Genomic DNA, 22695 nt, shown 5'->3' on the forward strand with positions numbered 1-22695 from the left:
TTGCCATTCACCCTCAAATCTCCTGATCACCTTTCCTATGCTGCTGCTGACTTCATGTGGCTCGGGTTTCTACACCACCAAGCTAACAACACACAGAAAACGGGTTCCGTTGTTGGGACTAGCATCCTCACCACTTAATCTGGAAATATCCTTTATGCACAGTGTTGTGACCGTCGCTGCTCGACGCCCTCACTCCGTCCTCTTTACCTCTGTGGCAACTCCCTCCGGGTCTGATGGACGGCTAGCTGGTTCCGGACCCCCGCTGAACGACCTCCTGCAGTCAATCTCCTGCCGGCGCCATTTTCCGTACGAAAACGATTCGCGGCAAGAAATCGCTCCCGGAACCCCGCTGGACTCCCAGGAAAATTTTGGCCAGCTTGGGGGGGCCTCCTGACCCCCACAAGACTTGCCAAAAGTCCAGCGGGGGTCCGGAATGACCTCCTGCGTCGAATCGTTTTTGTCTATGGCCGCCGCCATTTTGCGGCGGCCATTTTGAAAAATGGCGCCGGCTGAAGACAACACGATTCTATTGCGGGGGCCGTTCCGGACCGCCGCCGTTCTGGACCACCGCCGGATCCCCAGGTAATTTAAAGCATTGGGTGGGGGATTTAATTTAAAGGGTCGGGGGTGGGTTTTAGGGGGTTTTAGTGTGCCGGTTTTCCTGCCCTCCCCCTTCCCCCGATTTACGATTTTTTAACGATAAATCGGGGGAATTGGTATTGTATCGTGGCCCTAACGATTTTTTGACGATTTAAAATATATCGGACGATATTTTAAATCGTCAAAAAACGATTCACATCCCTACTAAAAAGTGAAATGTAGTGCCCTCTGTGCTGCCGAATAAGTGCCTGCCTGCGATTACCCTTCTCCTACGGTGAGCGGTGCTGCTTGCACCTTTCAGAATATGGAGATCAGTCCTCAAGTGATCATTAGCCGCAGCAGCAGGAGCTGTTTCTGCTCTATGGCATTTTATCAACTGCCTACAGGAAGCTAAACAGCCTCTGTGGATTATTTTTGGCTTTTCTTTGCAAAGAGAGTTGATCCGTGGAATACATTCCCTACGTTGTCCAGAAAGAACAACATCTATACTGGTGGATGAGGACAGTAAACTGATGAAAAGAGATTCACCTAATAAAACAGTGAATTATAATACAGTAGTTAGAGTGTACATGATGTGCTTCCAGGGTACAGACACTTAATGTACTGGTTGAAAAAAAAAAAAAAAGACATTTTTATGCACATAGGGACAATTTCCAAACTGTCCACCTCAAGGCATGGATCTGAGTGCACCAATTTTGGACGGGAACATACACGCGTACTTTCGTTTGGAAAATCTCAGTGGGTACAAAATACCTGCAGTCATTTGCACCAGCCTCCTCTGCAGAGTTTAAAATGACTTGCATCCAAGCATTGCAGCAGGGGCTGGAGGACAATATCCGACCTATGATACAAAGCAACCTCCTGACTGGAGAGTCGTTTTCAACCCCATCATTTACTTACTGGAAATAAATGCTTGCAACATGAGAGAGATGTGCACTTTTCGAACTTCTAATGGCTCTGTAATTCATGACCGTCTTTTATCGCTTGACAAGCTATCGGGTTGTTTTTCTGCCTAATTTTGTTTTGCTTGCTACCGAGCAATTTAACTCATGAACCATCAGCTTCCGTACATGTTCATTAACTGCAACTATTTAGCTGCTTGGACAGCTGTGCTATTTAATTGAGCTGAAAAAATTTACAAATGCTGGCTTGGCAACGTCATATATTCTTTTGTTTTGCCTTCCAGTGCAAGGTTGAGTGACCAAGACAATACGTTAGCTTGACAAGCACGGCAATTAGCTCTTTATGCACCTAACTGAGCAAAGGTTCATGTGTCACTTTGGATAAAAATATTAACAGTTTAAGCTGGATAAGGCCTTTTCTTAGAAATAAAACAGGAAATTACAATGAAGTTTCCTTTCATTTTATTCTAGTTTGTCTTATTTTATATTTATTTTTACTTGTATTATTAATAATTTTAAGTTTTAATAATTTTATTTTCATTTGTTTTAGTACTGTGTATATTTATTGCATTTGGATTTGTATGTAACTGATATTATGATTCCATTCATTTTATCTTTTAAACCACTGTGATTGAATAGATAACAATGGTATAGATATTCAATAAATAAATAAATGAAGCAAAAGAAAGAGAAAATATTTTTTTAATCTGGAGCCCCTGACCACCTATTGCCAACCCATCCGAACCCCTTGGGTCCACCTCCTCAGTAGTTTACACCATCTATCAACTCCCAATGGAGCAGGAGAAACCCCAGTCATTCCTGCCTGCCTGCTGCTATGTTTTAAAATGGTGCTGTGACCCAAGGCCACTGCCATTGTGCTATTTGATGCTTTGCAGCTACTTTCCAAAATGGAGGACTAGCCTAGTGCTTACTGAGCAGCCGGCTATGAACCAGGATTCAAATCCCCCTGGCACCCCTAAATACAATCATTCTGTTGCTAGCAATTGCATTAAGGTGATGCTGAACAGAAAAGGAAACACTTCCCTGATGCCTGCCTGCTCCTGTTCTACACTGACGACTTCAACCCCAACTAAAGGAGATCTACCACGGCGATTGTGTTTAGGATTCTATTGGAAATTAAAAAAACAAAACATAATTGTTTACCATAAGACATTTTAATTTGTAAATGTCTATTTTAAAAATGATTCACTCCTCCTTTTCTTATACATATATTTCTGAATATCACATGATACTATAATTAGTGGGAACTTGACTTCCCACGTCACCGCATGCATGCAGTTCCTGTAGTGACATCACTGCAGCTTGGTTTCAACACACGCAGAGGCACACAATTATGAAAAGGGCTAAGCTGATAGGTCTGTCGAGTTGTAGTGATGGACGGACGCTGTATTTTCATTATTAGATTGGACAATTGTTGATCTGCTTGTGTTGATGACTGAATTTGTTTGTAGCTTCTATTATGTTCGTATTTGATTATTTTTATTGGACCCTGCTTTGATGTGACTGGCGAAATGCGGATGATCAAATGTCATTGCTAGAGGATGTGGTTAGGGCAGTTACTACAGATGGGTTTAAAAAAGATTTGGATAAATTCCTGGCGAAGAAGTCCATAAACTGCTATTAGTCAAGTTGACTTAGGGGTAGATTTTAAAAGAAGCGCGCGTGGCGTACATGTGCGCGTGCTACCTGGCGCGTGTACATGTACATGTACATGTACATGCACGATTTTATACCATGCGCGCGCAGATGCGCGCATGGTATAAAATCCAGGGTCGGTGCGCACAAGCCACTGCTTGTTCCCAGTATTAGCAGCTTGGGATCTCTCTAATGTTTGGGTACTTGCCAGGTACTTGCGACCTGTATTGGCCACTGTTGGAAGCAGGATGCTGGGCTTGATGGACTCTCGGTCTGACCCATTATGGCAACGTCTTATGTTCTTTGAAAGCAATCGTAAACATTCTGGCCCCTTTCAGGCTGCTCAGGATTCAGCATTTGCCTCTGCTGCCGCTGCTGAGTTTGCCTGAATTCAAACCCTCCACATTGTGGTTTTGCCAATCCCACGCGTCTGCCCTGCGCTTTCTTGCATCATCAGCATGCCTCACTGTTCTTTGATTTCCCACAGGCCTTTTTCTCATTCTGCAAAGCCATGTGAGAGGGTTTGCAGCAGGCTTAACCTTTTCCAAAGGGCATATTTAGTCATAAATCATTTCACTTATCCCATGCCGTCATCCCCTAACGCTTCTAAATTCCAGCTGTACTGTGCATTAACCTTTCTCCTCGTTTTTAATCCAGTCTGTCCTCGGATTGCCAAGTTAATATCTGACCCTAAGCGGGAGAGCCCGGCTGTATTTCTTGGGCATTGTTTAACAATGCTTTCAGGTCAACAGACTGCTGTCTGATTCAGATGCCGACGCCTGGCATGAGAATCATCTACATGAGGAGGAAGGAGACTGCAAATTCAACCTGAAGTCTGGGTTTATAGAACCACGAGCTGCACAGATGGAGAACTGATAATATTCATGCTCCAAATGTAATTGCAGTGGTTTGATTAGAATTTTGTTTCTACTGCTTTAGAACCTGACAATTACAATTCTTTTACTCGCTAGGGCTTCACTGTCATTTAAAAACAACATTAAAAGTGCACCATAATTTGTTCAGTTTTGTGTCGCTTCAAGTCCAAAATGACACAAAAAAAAGAAAAAAAAATGATGTTTAGTTTTGTTTTCTTGTTTCAGAGTGTGCTAAAACCAGTTTTAAATCAAATTAGCAAAAGCTAAAATGAAAAGAAATGAAAAATAAGTGCTACGAAAGGTAAAACTTCATTGCACAGCCCTCGTACTCACCAAATCTTTCCCACGCCTTAGAGTCCATTTTCAATATCAACGTGTGCACAGTGTGAACTGCAGAAGGGGAGCGGAGAAACCTTTGCACAGTAGTGGTTGGATCTCCATCCTCACACATAACGTTTCCAGATGCGTCATCCGTAGCTGCCAAGAACCCACGGCAGACGCTCGGATGGTCTCTTGAAATTGACAGCTTATTGGAGCGCCACGGTGGCATTAAAAAACCCCAACAACTGCACACCTGATTAATTGTGATAATGACTTCACCTGGTGCTAATCAGAACAATGAAACTTTCCTCATTGCCTGACTGATGGTTTAATTGCAGTGTTTCCAATCCCATCCCAATTATGAATTTTAAGAATGGACTTTGAGAGAGCTGTCAGTGGTAGAACTCAAGCATAATCTTCTTTGTTTCTTCTTCTCTTCCTGCCTCTCTTCTGTGCTTTGCCTAGTGTGTTTTAGCAAAATAATAAGTATATATCACGAAGGCCCTGATTAAAATGTGGTGGAGGCCTAATACTGGAGCAAGGATCTGAGGTTAGAGCAGCAAATGCAGCGTTTAAATTTCAACTCTCCCACTGACGCTCCTTGTGAGCTTGGGCAAGTCCCCTTTTATTGCCTCATGTCGGGACAGGGACCTTCCTACTGTTCCTGAGTACGACACCCTTTGAGTTTGGGTTCGGAAAGCCAAGTAATTAAATATAAACTCCAGGATTTATGGGATTTGCAATTTCTGCATAATTGTGGTTTAAGTAGGGCCTTACTGGTCACCTGCGTCCTGCTAGCAGGCCACCAGTCAACTCCTTCCAGCAATTTTGTCTGCCTTGCCTCTGGCACAACTATTTGATGTTCATCCCACAATTCTGTTAGGGCCCTCTGTGACCACCGACTTCTGCAAAAAGGAACATTTCAGTAGCACAGTGGGTCTCCATTTCACTAGAAGTTTCTTTTTATCTACAGGAGTATAAAAACTGTCAGCAGAGAAAGACCACGTGGCTCATCCAGACTGCCCAGATATTCCTGTGCACATTTTCAAGGATTTATCCCAGCTTCCATCCAGGGGGTGGTTCTGGTCACATCCTGGTTCTTGAGAAACCTGGATTCTGTGTAGGCTGCGATAGCCAACTACTGGACCAGCGTAAGGATTATGCAATGCTGATGAGGTTAAGGTTTCCAGAGCATGCCTTCTTCACCAATGAGGAAGGGACAGTGCCAGAATCCAAGCGTGCATGAAACAGACAGAATGGGATCCTGGTTGTGGTGGGGATGAAGAAAACCACAGATCGAATAAGACTGTGACAGCACATCAGGCAGACTGATGGATCAAGTAGTCCTTATCTACATTTCCATAGACGGCTCTTATGGTAGTCCAACAAAGGCTATCACACAAATTGCAAATAATCCAACAATTTAGTAATATGGATCCAGTTATTTATTTTAAAATATTTATAATCCACTTCTGCAAGGTTCAGAGCAGGTTTCAAAAAACATACATAATAAAAAATACATAATAGTAAAAATATAAAACCAACTATAAATGTAATAGAAAAGCACTGCAGAAAGACAGGTCTGAAGAGGCTAGGTATTAATGATGTGGAGATCATGTCTGGGTTGTTTGCATAGCATAAGCAAACATATAGAGGTGTGTCTTTAAATGAAAAGACTCGGAGTCTTGGGTTATACGCCCTGGAAGAGGAAGAGAGCTCCAAAGAGATGGCCCGGCCACCGAAAATGGCTACTCTTGGGTCTCGTCAAGGCGCGCCAGCTTAAACGAAGGAACTTTGAGGAGGCCTTGACTGGATGATCTTAGAGAGCATGATGTCGTTATACAGTTTTAGTGTAGAAGAAATCCTTGGTGAATTAAGATGATATAACAAATCTGTTTCTAGCAAAGCTGGCCAGTTATGCAGTTTTCCTACTCTGTAAGGCCCCTGCACACATTCAGCTTTGCCAATACTTGTGTTAGACGATTGGTGGAACGCAAAGCCTGGCTGCTAGAAAGTATTAGAAAGTAATGGACGCCAGCCTGGGAAAACAGTTTCTAATCTGTTAAACTTTCCCCCTAATGCTTCAGTTTTGTTATTCTACATTTTAATTTGCTCATCATTTCTGCTGACACCGATTGTCTCCCTGTTTATAAAAGTTAATGCTTCAGAAAGCTGGGCACAGGGGTACCATCCAGAGCCCATCGTGCAGAGCTCATGGGAGAACAGACTATTATGATTCCAAAGCAAACAATCAGACATCTGGATTCTTTAATTTCTCCTGAGGGTTTCTGCCTGTTGATTTAAAAAATGGAATTGACATTTAGAAATTAAAGAGTCCAGCTGTCTGATTATGTGGTTGATGATCCATTTGATGTTGAACAGAAAGGCCATGTTTCCATAAGCGCATGACTTTGCAGCACTACCAGTAATAGGAACAGAGCCGATGCAAAGGCGAGGTGAGTGGACGTGCAAGAGAGTGAAAATTAATGTGCACTAAAGTTAGCACTGGGCAAGGCCAGATTTAGGGCCTGCACACCCATAGGCAGGAGTGGAGAGGGGGAGATCCTGGAGCTCAGATAGTGGGTGAAGTCCCTCTACCTTCACTCCTCTCCAGAGTCTCAGAGTGCCATGGCAGTGCCCCTCTGAAGTGGGATTTCTGCAGCAGGCTCCTCCTTGGCACAATCACACTCCTCTCTGGCTTGGGTATTTGGTGCTTTCGAAATCTGGCACCCTAGGCAATTGCCTGGGCTGCCTGTGCCTAAATCTGGGCCTCTGGCTCTGGGACTGCAGCAGTGAAAATGTCGTCCAGGTCGTTGACTGCTGGACCCTCAGGAGCCGGCAGAAGATCATTGCATGGTGGCCAGTGGCAGCTGTAAAAATGTTGCCCCCTTCTGGCATGGGGCTGAACTACGCAGTGGGCTGCAGCTCTAGCACGGGGCCAGCCGGCACCCCCATGATGGAGGGCATCAGCTGTAAAAGAACCTGCCGGCTTCCACATGGCATGAAGCTGGGCCACAGTAGCCGGCAGAACAAAAAGCCCGAGCGTGGCTCTGACATCTGTAAAGGAGGTGGTGAAGGAGTGGCCTAGGGTTTAGAGAAATGGGCTGAGAAGCAATGAAATCCGGGTTCAAATCCCATTTCCCCCTACTAATGCACCTCGGGCAAGTCGCATTATCTCTCAGCACCTCAGGCACCCACTTAAGGCCTGATTTTTAATCCGCTGTGCGCAGGGAAACCAGGGGGTTAGGCGCACAAGAGCCAGGCCTCTTCCAAGCGGCGATCCCGGGGGCGGGGCGGACCTGGAGGCCGCTGGTACAGCAGCCATTTGTTCAAAAACAAGAACAAAAAATAAAGGTAGGCCCTTCAAAGGGGTCGGGGAGGGAGGGGGGGAAGGTAGGGGGTAAAGGAAAGTCCAGTCCGCTCCTTAATTGGAGCAGACTGGAACTGGCGGAGGCCCGATCTTGTCGCCACACGTAATCTGGCCAATTCTCCTCTCTCCCCACCCCCGCGTGCGCCAGCTCGGATTTTATAACATGCATGCGCACTTTTTAAAACTCTCCCTGTTAGATTGTAAGCACTTTGGGGCACCTGACTTCTAATAATGCTGTAAGCTGCCTTCAGCATCATTTGAAAATACCCAAATGAATGAATCTCTATGTAGGCAATGCCCCTTTCATGTCATTTTGTACCAGCAGTGATGTCTGGAAGGGGGCTCTGGAAACCTGGTGCAAGCCCCTTGATAAGAAAGGGGTAGCAGGTCACTGACTGATGAGCAGCCAAGCTGCTTGGCATCTTCTTAATTGCCTTTTTGTAAACATCGTTAAGATGCATTGATCCACATTCACAGAAGATCTGTTATAGCAAGGCCCCAGTCCTGGCCTCGTGATTTGCCATTTGTCAGGGAAAATAAAGATAATATTTTTTTAACGCCGCTGGCTGCAAATGAATTCATGGTTAGCTGCTTGGGTCTGCTTGGAATGACTGTAAGATCTGAAAGATGAAAATATTTTACGCCCTTTTCTAGATGATTGTGGGCGGCTTTGAGTCTGTCCCCACAGCCAAAGCTGATAACATGGCATGGGGGGGGCGCGTTTGACAGGGGCAGAGAGTGAATTGTCAGAGGGCATCCGGTAGCCAATCAGCTGCTACTGCTCAGTTGGCCAAAGAATGGAGGGAAAGATGCTGCACTCGTTTTGGGGTTTTAAATTAATTAAATTCTCTGGCAATGGCACTGACCATTTCTCCAACTGAAAATGCCCGACAAAAGATACAGTCGGTCTAGAAGGTGGTTACTGAAATGGTCGATGATCATTGTTTTAAAAACTTAATTTTTTTTTTTTACAACTCTTTATCTTTTTTTTTTGCATGCACCAGTGGTGTCAGCAAGAAATGTGCACTGTTACAGATAAGCAGGCCAGTCTCCTGGTTCCTGGGATATCATCAGTTCTTCAGGAAAGGTCTTTAACGTCTCTTTACACATCACTATGTTGACACAGAGGCCAGGGGTCAGCTCAGGCACCAGATCTTCATGTAAAGCCCCGACAGGGTGGCACATGCATCTGCCATCTTGCTCCTCCACTCTGAATACTAGGACAGACTTAAAGATCTAAATACATATATTGTAGAGGAAAGGCAGAATAGGGGAGATATGATAGAGATGTTTAAATACCTCCAAGGTATCAATGCACAGGAGATAGGCTTCTTTCAATGGGGTGAAAAGGGATAAACTCAGGGGTAATCTAAAGAAATATTTCTTTACAGAGAGGGCGGTGGATGCATGGAACAGTCTCTCCAGTGGAGGTGGTGGAGACCAAAATAGTATCTGAATTCAAGAAAGCATGGGATAAACCCAGGGGATCTCTGAGGGAGTGGTAGGGATTGCAGAGCTGAGTAGTTGGTGTAGATGGGCAGACTAGATAGGCCATGTGGTCGTCTTCTGCCATCACATTTCTCTGTTTCTATGTTAAATTTTTCTTTGATTATTACACCTAGGAAACATATCCACTCTCATGATTCTAGCTCAGATGGTTTGTGCGAACTCTGATTTTTCTTCAGAATTGTAACTCGAGAACCCAAATGTTTCCAGCAGACACACAATTTGCCAGTATTCAGGAGAGATGCCCCCTGTCCCTGAGATGTGCACACCTGCTGCAACAGGCACTGGCACTGATTGTAATTTGTGAACCTTGGAAGACTCAGCAAGGGTGATTTTCAAACAACCCACACAGAGCTAAAGTCTGGGGGTACTGTTCACTCTCAGACATTAGCCTGACTTTTCTAAGAGGACTGTAAGGGCATAAGTCCACTTTGAAAATTTGTGCACATGTGGACATTCATGTCATGCACAAAGGTAGGCTGGCTCCTGAGCAGGTATAACTTTGCACATGTAGATTTATGTGCATACATTCTAACATCAAACGTATGTGCGTGAATGCTTTCCCTGCTCCCAACTCTGCCCCAAGAATGCTTACCGCACAAAATTATATTTCATGCAGACTTTTACATTCATGACCTCCGGTTGAATTTCAAAATGTCATCTTATACTCATAAAACAGGCTTTTAGGCTACTAAGTCATTTTGAAAATCAAGCCCACAAGGAAGAAAAACTTTGGAGTGCTTCAACTTGTCTGGGGATAGTAGATAATCAAGAACACAGGAGACAAGTACAACATCAGGGAATATAGAGTAAAATGTACTGCGATAAGCAGTCCAGATTTAGGCCAGTGTATAAAAGATTCAGCTGCATATGTACAACATCAGGGAATATAGAGTAAAATGTACTGCGATAAGCAGTCCAGATTTAGGCCAGTGTATAAAAGATTTAGCTGCATATGTACAACATCAGGGAATATAGAGTAAAATGTACTGCGATAAGCAGTCCAGATTTAGGCCAGTGTATAAAAGATTCAGCTGCATATGTACAACATCAGGGAATATAGAGTAAAATGTACTGCAATAAGCAGTCCAGATTTAGGCCAGTGTATAAAAGATTCAGCTGCATATGTACAACATCAGGGGATATAGAGTAAAATGTACTGCGATAAGCAGTCCAGATTTAGGCCAGTGTATAAAAGATTCAGCTGCATATGTACAACATCAGGGAATATAGAGTAAAATGTACTGCAATAAGCAGTCCAGATTTAGGCCAGTGTACAAAAGATTCAGCTGTATATGTACAACATCAGGAAATATAGAGCAAAATGTACTGTGATAAGCAGTCCAGATTTAGGCCAGTGTACAAAAGATTCAGCTGCATATGTACAACATCAGGGAATATAGAGTAAAATGTACTTCAATAAGCGGTCCAGATTTAGGACAGTATACAAAAGATTCAGCTGCTTCCTTTTTGTTGTGCAATAAATGATGACAGAGAGCGTTCAGTAGCTCAGGACTCAGGAATTACTCTGCCACTAAAATTTGTTACCCGGTACATAGATGGTGTTATGGTTTTGAGGTATTTGGTGGATTCTTAGGTGCTGCAGGGATGGCCACTCCCACGGGGAGGAGCCCCATGGGGAACTGCAGTACCAGGCTAGACTCAGATGTACAAACACAAAGATAGTTTTCATTGTACAGCTTGTAGAGTTCACCAGAGGTGGCAGTAGTGAGTAGACTCCTGCAGCAGCAGTCTTGGGTCCTCGGCTGAGGAGACCCGTCCCACAATGGTGGTATAGGGAGCTCCGATGCAGGTTTCCTATGAGGAGCTGTAGATGAGACAGACTGGTAGATGTTAGATTACTCACAACTCTTGTAGCTGTAATGGTGGAGTTCCCAGCAGGTAGAAGTACTGGTAGCAGGCACCAAGGTAGACAGCTCAGACCCTCGAGGAGCGAGTACCTGGATACTGGATAGGCACCTGGAAAGAAGCATAGGGCCCCCGAGAAGCGGGTACCCAAGTTAGTAGAACCCCAGAGGGTAAAGAGAGCTTCCAGCAGCAGCAAGAAGCGGCAGAGAAGCTTAGACTGGATGAATCCAGTCCTTGCTAACTCAAAGTCAGGGCAGGCTAAATACTCGGATGTTGTGCCGTCACTCGAGGGGGACGCCCCCCAGGTTCGCGCCAACGTTGGAATAAAGACGTGGGTAGCACGCGCACCCTAGGAAGCCCTCAGGTGAATCACGGCGGAATGCCTTGCCATAACTGTTCCGGGGACGCCGGAGAATGCGGCAAGCAGACGCGGCGGTCGCCATTTTCCCGAGGCTGGTGGAGAAAGCAATATTGAGGTGAGGCATGTGGGACGAAGCCGTCTGAGTGCGACGGACGCAACAGATGGACAGCAAGACTTCTGCTGAGGCATGGAATAAGCAGTCATCAGTTTTGACAGCAGTCCTAGAGCAGCTGGAAGCCAAGTAAGTTTTTGCTTTGGAGTCACCCCCTGTCCAAAAAGCTCATCCTGCAGTCCTTTGGGATTTTGGTCCGCTGGATCAGGCAGATCCTGATTCTATCCAAGCCATAGCTAGCGAGGTCTGCCCTGTGTGGAAACCAATCTAATCTGATTCCAATCAGTTTACCCACCTCTAGGAATTACATAAACTGAGCATATCTTAGAGCAGTAATCATGTGCCAGCAATAATAATGAGAAGATAATTTTGGAAGGCCATTAGCCCATTGAATCCCAAAAGACTTTGGAATATTCAGTTTGGCTAATCTTCAGACCATTTTCTAAACAGCATTGTCACAACAGACTTCAATTTTTATGCATGTGGTGTTCAAATTGGGAGAAAATGAATTGCAAATTGAAAAACGAATCGAGGTGCAAATAATTTAAGAACTCCAGATGTGTCAACAAGCTATGATGCACCAACCAATAATTACTGGATATGCCAGCAGATTTTTTTTGTTTTGTTTTGACCTGAGAACAACAGAATCATGCAACTTTACAATGTTATTAGCATTTTACGGAAAAGAAATGCTGAAAATAATCTCTCAAAAACGGCAAATACTCTGGGCTCAGGCCAAGTAATTAGGTTTCTTACTTGAAATGAAAATGTCTCGCTTGAAATTAGAATTTAAATGAATTAGCTCCATCCATCATCGCCACTGAAGAAGTTGCTTAATTTAAAAGTGAGGCATTGTATAATCCAGCCCTTGGCATATATGACTTAATTAGAGGCAGGCCAGAGAAATGTACGTACAGGGCCTGAGCCTCCACAGTAACTACTGTATTCTTTTAATTAATTAATTTTACAAGTATTTAAAGCGCTTTCTAATTAATTTGCTTCACTGACCCAGCAGCAGGTCTGTGAAATAAGGTTCACTTGACTGGATTTCTAGCTGAAGAGCACCGTTGAGGTTCACAGAGCTGTGACCCATGCACCAGAGCGTGTCCTATTGAGCCAAAACACAGTGACCTACACGTCCCTTCTGCAAAACCCCACAACTCAACAAAGTGTCATAGATCTATTGGTTTTCAACCCACTGCCCGTTTGTTTTCTCTCTCTGTTCAAGTCGGCTCTGTCCTGCAGAGAGTTCCTCCTGTGTGTATGATTTTTTGCACACTTCCAAAGTTTGCAGACAAGAGGACAAGCTTAACAGTCTGAAAATTATATTATTTCCATTTAGCCTTATCCTGAGCACAGCAAGCCACAGACTTTGCTGCTCAGATGTACCTATATCCAGTACTGGCACCTTTTCCTTCACCTGCTTGATTTGCATCCAGAACGTGAGCACTGGCACCTTTTTTCCCCAGAAAGAAAGCACTGCCTATGTCCATAAAGTCTACAAAATTTACCATATTATTTTTCAGTATCTCCTCTGAACCTGCTTCAAAGACATCCGATGCCCAACTCTTCCCAGGCCCTCCTACACATCCTATAAAGTAGAATGGCTTTCTAGAGAAGAGTAGAGGCAGAAAGATAAATGATAAAGTTGTGACCTGTGGCCTGGAGTAAAGCAGATTAATTAGTGGAGTTTAGTGGTGCATGGCCCTGCAACTCCAATGCCTCTGCTTCTGGAATCCCGACTCGAGGGACAGGTGTGGGTTCACTTGCTCATTCTCACAGGAATCTGTGCAGCACACACAGGTTTCTAGAGGAGCCGCCCTAGGTAGCCTCAGGAACTCAGGAAAGTTGGATTGCTTGCGGAGCACCTCTCACATGCCACCTGCTGCTCTGGTACATTCCGGGTACACATGGCCATTGTCTGAAGATCTCTGGCTCCCATTTCAATTGTTTTAACAGTCTGCAATATAAGAATGATCACATTTTGTGAATTTAAGGAGCAAACACTGAGGTTTACGAAAACTGCCATGAAACTCGCTTCAGGTCCACCTACAGCAGTTTGGATTGGAAGCGATCCAAAAACCAGAAGGGGGCTGGCAGCATTTTTGGACAATCTAGATTAGATTGTCATTAGATGTTGAATGAATGAGAAAAACAAGGCGACTTGCTTTTCCCCAGTGGCCTTTTCTGGTGATTTGGCGAGGACTCACAGTGATTGATAGGTTTTTCGGAGCAGTCTTAAAACCAACACAACAATTTTAGAAATAGGCAATTGCAATTTCTTTCAGAAGTGTTTAATGGAGAGAGAGAGAGAGGGATAGTAAATAGCAAAGTCGGCAAGTACAAAAGATCTTCTACCTAAACATTTTCAGCTTTTTGATTTTTATGTTACTGTAAATTACATTATAAATTTAAGTGGTTGGGTTTTTTGTTCACATACTGCACAACATACTTTTCCTGAAAAGGCATTAAGCTAGCAGAGACTTCTTATTTGCAGGAAACAAGATCTCTCCTGTTCATTGCAGAGCCAAAGTACTAAAGTGCGTTACACCGGCCATTAATGTGCATTAATTAGTTTGTGTTAATGGCCCACATTAATGACATGCAAATGAGTTTTTCATTAATTTCCAAGTGTGAAAGTTAACATGTTAATATGGACATTATCACCAAAATATAACTACCCCCATCCTCTGGGAGATGGCTTTTTGGAGGTTAACAGGTCAGTGTTAAATTTTTGCATTTTAACATACTTAATTTTTCCATGAATGCTGCTTCCAAGGAATCCCCAGCCCTGGCAGAGTCCCGGGAGCGAGAACCGGAGAACTTCTGCCTGGCAACGCACAGCACTGGCACGGAGCCACGGGGCCACGGAGCCACGGAGCCAGGCAGAAATAAAAACCGTGCCCCAGGTGCACGGTTTTTATTTCAAAGAGCAAACATAAATTTAAGGAGGAGGAGGGAGAACCCAGCACAATCCCAAAGGAGGAGAGGAAAGAAGTCAAACAAGGTGACCTTTGATTCAGCAGTGTTAGGGGCAGTTCTGCTGCGCTCCAGGCAGGGTCCGGTGGCTTTCCTGCTCCAACGCAGTAGTGCAGCGAAAAGACCGGGATCGTGAATGCGAGAAAGGACTTCCGTTTTACCAGGAGCGCATCAGACTTTCAAGCAATCGGGGGGGGAGGCTTTTTATTCTCTTAAGTCTGTAAGACTGGCAAGGCGGGGCCTATTGAAACCAGAAAATGGAAGCCTCCCCCTGGCTGCGCTTCCGTCACTGACACTTTGGAGCCTGGGCTGCGGTTCCGGATGGCCCCCAGCTCGTGCAGCGCAGAGACTGAAACCGGCGCGAGCAGGGGCCACGCCTCAGACCTGGCTCGGAAGGGAGGGAAACCCTCCCATAGATCGGGCCTCGTTCTGCCTTAATACCGGATGAGAAAAATGGGCTTTCAGGGGTTAATTGCCAAACAGCTCGCACAGATTTTCAAATCAGATTTGTGCAGGCTTCCCACCACTTGTCCTGGGAAACTCAAAGCAAGCATTTCCCCTTTGCAAATTATTCTCCCCCCCCCCCCCCCCCCCCCCCACACACAATTATAGCTGCTAATTTGTGCGCACAGATTTGTCCGGAAAATTTAACATCCACGTAACTTTTGAAAATGCAAAATTGTGCACGTAAAGGCAAACTCTTCCCCAACTCTGCCCCCGGAATTCCTCTTCTCACTTGCAGGCAAACAGGCGCTAAACGCGTAACTTTACCTACATATCCCGCGAGCAATTTTGTAACGGGTCACAACATCATGGGTAAAAAAAACAAAACATTTTACCATTGGAAATGCCTTTGAAAACGACCTTCTCAATTCATTTTCTAAGTTCAAAGTGAAACAGTAAAGCCAAGAGCCTGATGGACTTGCTACCTCCGTGGTGACCAGAATTATTTCACACTATACGTCTACTAGGAAAGGTGGCACTGACCCCTCATCTTCACTCAGCACAAGGCCCAATGGCCTCCTTTCTGCAAAGGATCCCTGGTGCGCACAGGGACTCTTTCCCAGGTTCCTTCCCTCTGTCTCGGTCAGGGCTGGCAATGACCCAAAATTATCCAGGAAAACTCCACCACCCCTTCGGGATATTGCTCAGACTTTTACTGGTGGCTGCTGTCTTGGACCATCAGTGCAAGCTGACGTCCCTTCAAAGGTCCCATTGCAGTGCACGGCATTCAGAAAAGCAAACGTGGCCTTCCAATGCAGAAGTTATTCAGGACTTTGTTATCATCGCTCATGCACAGGGGAATATTTATTTGGCGTCTGTGCAAAACCTGCTGCCAGGGATAAGCCTGAATAGTTTCCGCTAGGTACAAAGAAGGATGTGAGAGTTTCTGACAGTAGAGAGGAACACGATGAAGGGGATAGAAACTTTTGATTTCCCTGAAAGCCTGTGATAGTTAAATTTGAGGAGTGAACTTTAAATGCCAAATGGCTGTTGACAAACTCACCATGTGGTTTAGCTCCATCTCCGGCGTGAATGTTGGCACCTTTTCAGCTGACTGGAGATGTGCCATCACTTCTGCAGCGTCGAGGCAGGCAGTGAGGAGAATTCCAAGGGGCTGCGCCAGGCTGAGTGCTTGCTTATTTCTCGGCTCTTTGCAAAGAACGCTTTCCTTCGTGCTCCTGCTCCTTACCACTCCCTCGTAGGCCAGGCTAGCTCACAGAGCAGGTCTTCCAGTCCATGCCTGTGAAGGAATACTAACCGGAGGGAGCCATGTTCCTCCCTTTTTCTGATTTTTATGTCTTGATAGAGAGAGGGGATAAGGATGCATATAATATTTTGATTACGCTGTGTTTGATTGTTTTGTACTGTTTAATTGTTATTGTATTTTACTTGAGTATGAATTACATTTTATGACTTGCATTTTAAATCTGTTGTAAGCCACGTTCAGCAATCTTTCAGGTTTGAGAAGGTGGGTTTTTAGTTGCTATATAACATAACATGTACGGAGAATGTGAAACGCCAGGGAGGTTCAGAAGAGAGTCAATAATGATTTACAGCTGCCTGAGGGCACTACTGTCACTGGAAGTCACACTTCCTTCCTGAGGGGCCTGTAGTTTCCTACTATGGCATTGATTTTGATGGGTAATAGTTATAAAAATGCCAGTCTTTTTAAGTGTTTGCGAGTAATTTTGTAAAAAAAAAAACAAACAAAAAAACCCCACAAAAATTGCATAAGAAATTGGTGAACACATATATAAGTTAAACTCATTTTCAAAGTGAACGTCTGCATGTGTTCACGTTCAAAATTATCCCACCAAAGACACCCACACACAATTAAACCTAGAAATTCTCAAGGATATTTACATAAGAACATAAGAACCTGCCATACTGGGTCAGACCAAGGGTCCATCAAGCCCAGCATCCTGTTTCCAACAGTGGCCAATCCAGGCCATAAGAACCTGGCAAGTACCCAAAATGCCAAATTTATGCACACACTTTTGAAAATCCAAAAGTGTGCTTGTAAGTCCAACCCCTTCTCCACCTCTGCTCCCAGGAACACCTGCGCTCAGTCTGGATAAACAGGACACCTACATACCAGGCCCATGCCATGAGTAAAGCACTCTTTAAAGTCATGGAAATGCTTTTGAAAATTACCTTCCCTAAGAGTAACAAATGCAAGCTGTTCTCTTTATCCGACTGCCACCCTTAGGGCCAGATTTTCGAATCTATGCCCGATTTTATAACATGCGCAGCCGTGCGCATGTTATAAAATGCGGGGTCGGCACGTGCAAGGGGGTGCACTGAGCCCTAGGGGAGCCCCGATGGCTTTCTCCGTTCCCTCCCCCCCCCCCCCCAATCTTCCCCTCCCTTCCCCTATCTAACCCGCCCCCCCAGCCTTACCTAAATCCCCCCCTACCTTTATTTCTTTATTTACACCTGCCTATGGGCAGGCGTAGGGCACGCGAGCCCCCGGCACGACCACTATGCCGGAGGCCTCAGTCCCGCCCTCGCCCACTCCACGCCCATTTTTTCAAGCCCCGGGACATATGCGCGTCCCGGGGCTTGCGCTCGTCACCGAGCCTTTGCAAAATAGGCTCGGCACATGCAGGAGCGGGTTTTCGGGGTTACGCTCGTAACGCTTTGAAAAGCCACCCCTTACTGTTTTTTGTAACTTTGTGGTCTTGAAAGGCTCTGTTTGCTTTCTCCTGAGGAAGCCTCAACTTGTTCATCCCAACATTTCTCTCGGTCATGAACAATACAGGTGTTTGCATTTCTAATTATCAGCTAAGGTGCTTAGTACATGGTACATCCCACTTTCCTTGGGCAAACCTGGATATTTGCATGCTGAGTAAAACAAATGACCACCTAATAGGTAGGTTAGTAAAATAGGGAAATATAGTGCTCGTACTTTAATCCTTCAGAGAATCCAGGGCTACCTGTCAAAATGTGCAGTCATCCATGAAAAATCACTGTTCAGCTCACACGCAAACTTCAGACACACTTGAAATTTTCCAAGAATTTTGGTAAAACATCCCTGAAAAAAAATCATGAATGAAAGGGTTTAAAGGTGGGAATGACTGGTCAGCATGTATATATATATATTTAAAAAAAAAAACAACCCACAGTTGTTCAGCAGCTGGATAGAGAGTAGAGAACGGCTATTGTCCATTGCAGATGTGCTCTGGAAATTTCCAGTCATGGCCATATTTGAACCATGCCCACTAGAGGTTAAATGAAGGAAAATGGATCCTTTATTCCACTTGACTTCAGATGTACTTATTCTCTTCATCAAAATGAAACCAGTTGGGGGAAAATATTCAACTTCAGTTTGTTCCAATCTTGGCCCATCATTAAATTTGGGTAGAACTTGTTTTGAGTTGGTTTACCCATCGCTTGACTAGCTTCTTGAATTTCATAGCAAATGTTAAGCAAGTTCTTTTAATGGAAAATATGGAAATTATATAACTGGAACACAGTTCCCGCTGGTAGAACAGGCTGCCGATAGACATTTTCACTGATATGGAAACATGCATAATGTATTACAGTTCCTCCACTAGAGTGTGAATACCATCATAGCTTAGGAACTCAGATTACAGAAAGTTTGTTTTGCAGAACAAGCATGGTCAGATATATATGTTGGGTCCTTTTTCTAAAGCAAGGTCTATTAATGTTTAGGACAATTTTCTGCATAGACTACAGCACATTTTACTTAGAAGGAAATCATCTTAGAATTAATGTCAAAAGTTTAAAAAAAAGTTCATCTTTTAATATTAATTCTAAAGCTACTGGGCCTTAAGAATGATCTGCCTTTCATTCCTGGACACGATCTCTGAGATAGATTTTAAAAGCCTGGTGCACACAAAACTGGCCACATAAGCACATAAATGTTCCATGTGGGAGCTACACGAATTTTAAATAGCTGGGAAGGATGCACATATATTCATGTATGTGCGCCCAGAAAAGGTAGGGTGTTCCAGCACCAATGCATATATTTATTATTTATTTATTTTTGGTTTTTATATACCGATCTTCCTGCATTAAATACAAATCAAACCGGTTTACAAGGAACAAGAAACTGCCTGAACGGCGATACATAGAACTAAGAACAAATGGTAGCCCTCATTTTCCTCAGCCAGGGTGTGTATGAAAAGGAGTTGATTTGTACAAGGCAGCTAGCAGAGACTGCAGAGTACAAATCAACTCCTCTTGTAAGAATTTTCATTGCTTATAAGGTCTAAAATTCTTCAGTGATGTCAATTTTACAATGAATACCTCTGAATGTTTCTGTAAGAACACACCCCTAACCCCAAACTACCTCCCAAAAACTCACCCCGAATCAAAGAGCCCCCTTACAATGGTCCCTATATAGGGGTAGATTTTACAAAAGTACGCGGGATTTTATAAGATACGCACATAGCCGCGCATATCTTATAAAATCCAGGGTCGGCGCACGCAAGGGGGTGCACATTTGTGCACCTTGCGCGCGCCGAGCCCTGCGCGCGCTGCCCCGTCCCTCCAAGGCCGCTCCGAAATTGGAGCAGCCTCGGAGGGAACTTTCCATTCACCCCCCGCACCTTCCCCTCCCTTCCCCTACCTAACCCACCCCCCCGGCCCTATCTAAACCCCCTCCCTACCTTTATCTTAAAAGTTACTGCTGCCTCTGGGCAGTAGCAACTTCCGCGCGCCGGCGCAGCAGGCCCCGACACAGGCTGCTGTGTCGGGGCACTCGGCCACGCCCCCGAAACACCCCCGAGCCGGAAACACGCCCCCGGACACGCCCTGAAAATGCCATGTCACTCCCGACACGCCCCCGACACGCGTCCCGGGGCTTGCGCACGCTGCCGAGCCTATGCAAAATAGGTTCGGCGCGCGCAGGGGGGGTTTAAAAGGGTTCCGCGCGTAAGCCTTTTAAAATCTGGCCCATAGCGTATCAGACTGAGACTTATAAAGTGTCTCCCTCTCTTTCTCAGAATCTACATGCATACTTTATAAATAGTGCACTCGATGAGTGCACGTGCAGCCCTTTCAAAATCTACCCATTTAGAGGCAGCGTGCAGAGCTCCCTACCATGGCTTGCTTATGGAAGAAGGAGAGTGGGTGCCATAAATGAAGGTCCATGGTGACTCCTTGGGACCCTAGATGTATTAAATAACAAAGAGGGGAGGTGAAAGCCGAGGTGTGGAGGAAGATGAACAGGCTAAAAAATACTAGCACTCCTGATTTGGGAAAAAAGGAACAATGTAATAGGGAATACATTGAGCTGGGCTTGTATTTCCAGTGCACATTTTAACAAACTGTACAAATACAGCATTTTAGTGAGCAAGAAATTTGCAAAGTATTAGCCAGTGAAATACATAAATGCAAATGTTAGCAACTCGGACCTGCTTATTAAAGAGAACGTGTGAGTATTTCAGGCCACTGGCTATGTTCCTATTATTTTTGTACTTGGGTTGGATTACGCTAGATAAATGCATCCATAATAATGAAGCATACTTTGAATTTGTTTAATTTATTGCAATTCAGCCACAATAGCACGAGACTTGTTCTTAACAAAAAGGTGGCTTCAAGCTATCTTTGCAGGTGCTATCAGGTTAAATCACAAAGGAGAAGAATTTAATTTGTACAGAATATTTGCAGGGGTAGGTGAGCGACTGAAAGGGGCAGGCACAATGTGGTTGTAATAGAGGGGCCAATGCAATACCATGCACAGCAGCTAAGGCGCGGCTTAACCCGTGATCGGACGCGCATCCACAACCCCCAATGCAATACGGGGATTGGCGCATCCAAAACCCACGTCCAAACCACCGCCTGGCTAATAGCGCTCAACACGTGTGAATTCCATGTAGATGAGGCCATCAGCTAATCCCCGGAATGCAAAACATCTCCCGCGCGGCAGCAAACGTTACACCAGCCAGGAGCAGGCGTAAAGGTCCTGCTTTCGGCGATTCCTCCGAATAGTATTGTCGCAATGCTAAGCAGGAAGAACCAAAGAAATCAGATTTAGGTAAAACGAAAAAAAAAAGGTTTTTGAAAAGAAAAAATCCTGGACGCCATTACACACACACGAGAGGCGCTGTCCAGGTCATGTTTCTCGTGCGTGTCTACGCCGGTATCGGGAGAAAACGTGCTCCTAGATTGAGCTTTCATTTTTCCAACGCACTCGAAAGCCGCCTCTCCTTGGCGCCCGATGCCGAGGAGGCGCCAGGGACGCACATTTCTCCCTGGCGCCTCCTTTTTAGCGCGACCCCCACCGATTTAAATATCGCATCCTGCACCCAGGAGAGACGGCTGGAGACCGAGAGCCCATTCTCTAAACACAAAGGGGCGGATTTTCAAAGGGTTACGCGCGTATATTACGGGCGCAACCCCAAAAACCCGCTCCTGTTTCGGAGCGGCCTCGGAGGGAACGGGGAAAGCCACTGGGGCTCCCCTAGGGCTCGGCGCGCGCAAGGTGCACAAGATTGCACCCCCTTGCGCGCGCCGACCCCGGATTTTATAACATGCGCGTGCCGCTGCACGCGCATGTTATAAAATCGGGCGCGGATTTGTGCGCGCCGGATTGCGCGCACAATTCTGCGCCCGCGCATAATTCTTAAAATCCGGCCCCCGTATATTGCATCAGCCCGAAAGGGAGGAGAGAGATATACAGCCCTGGTAAAGTGACCGCCTGCCAGCTTGGGGAGCTGAGGGTTACATGAAAAAATTTCAGGCGGCAAAACAGCGAGAGCACTCTGGACTGCTAGAAAAGGAAATCTCACAGTCGATAGCCAATAACAACAAATACATTTAAAAGATGGCATATTTAAATAGAACTAGCACAAAGAAAATGCACAGATATTTGAACAAGTATTATAAAAATTTGCATTTTGTCCTGCTTAAGTAGTGAATCAGTCCTGTCACCCCTTATAAGTTTTCCTGTCTGTCTGTTTATAGCTGCTGAACAAGTAAGGAAATTCTGTGCCTGTCAACAAATGTAACCATGAAATCTGCCACTTCTAGTCTATTGTCCTATTACCTACATGTATCAGATGCCCATCAGTGACAGGTAAAAGAGAAACATCTCAGCAGCAGACTGAGTGAGGCGGGAGAGGAGAGGAGGAGAGAGAAGTGCAGCTTGACTTGACTAGACACAACCGCAATTGACTTGCTCGTGACACACCACTGTCAAAGGTGACCTCTTAAGTGAGTCTCATCATCGCAGATCATCCGTGTTAAGGAGCTGTCCGCCAGGTAAGTTCTTTTTGCTGTCACAATCTTGGGCTGAATCCCAGGCGAGAGCATGGCTTATGGATGAGTCAGGCAGAGCGTCTCCTACGAAAAGGGAAAGAGACGGGCATTTGAGATGCAGGAGGACAAGGGTGGTAAGACCTGATGAAATTCACCCAGCCAGGGCAGCCTGAGAAAACGGAGAACTGGGATTCGTATGGCGGTGGGCACCGGCTGGGGATTACCGATGATTTGTGGGAACTTTATTTCTGAAGGCAGATGGAAAGCTGTAAAGATTTCTTTTGCTTTTTCTTCCTTGGGCTGGCAGAGATGATTGCAGGGGAATTGCTTGCTTTATAATTATTACTTCCACTCTTTTGTTCCTTTCTGCAGCATGGAAATTGGGGGGGGTTTAAAAGGGTGTGAAAACAATG

General features: G+C 45.1%; 1 long non-coding RNA gene across 1 annotated transcript in view; it reads right to left on the minus strand.

Annotated features, from left to right (window-relative positions):
• The window catches only part of LOC115073020, a 71026-nt gene extending 48664 nt beyond the window's left edge, over positions 1-22362 (minus strand). The window contains exons 1-2 of the long non-coding RNA XR_003851918.1: positions 22071-22362; positions 17992-18089 (exon numbers count right to left, since the gene is read on the minus strand). This is a non-coding gene — a long non-coding RNA (uncharacterized LOC115073020). The remainder of the gene's footprint in view (positions 1-17991; positions 18090-22070) is intronic.
• Between the last annotated feature and the right edge of the window lie 333 nt (positions 22363-22695).

The sequence above is a fragment of the Rhinatrema bivittatum genome, chromosome 11 (assembly GCF_901001135.1).
Source record: "Rhinatrema bivittatum chromosome 11, aRhiBiv1.1, whole genome shotgun sequence".
NCBI lineage: Eukaryota > Metazoa > Chordata > Amphibia > Gymnophiona > Rhinatrematidae > Rhinatrema > Rhinatrema bivittatum.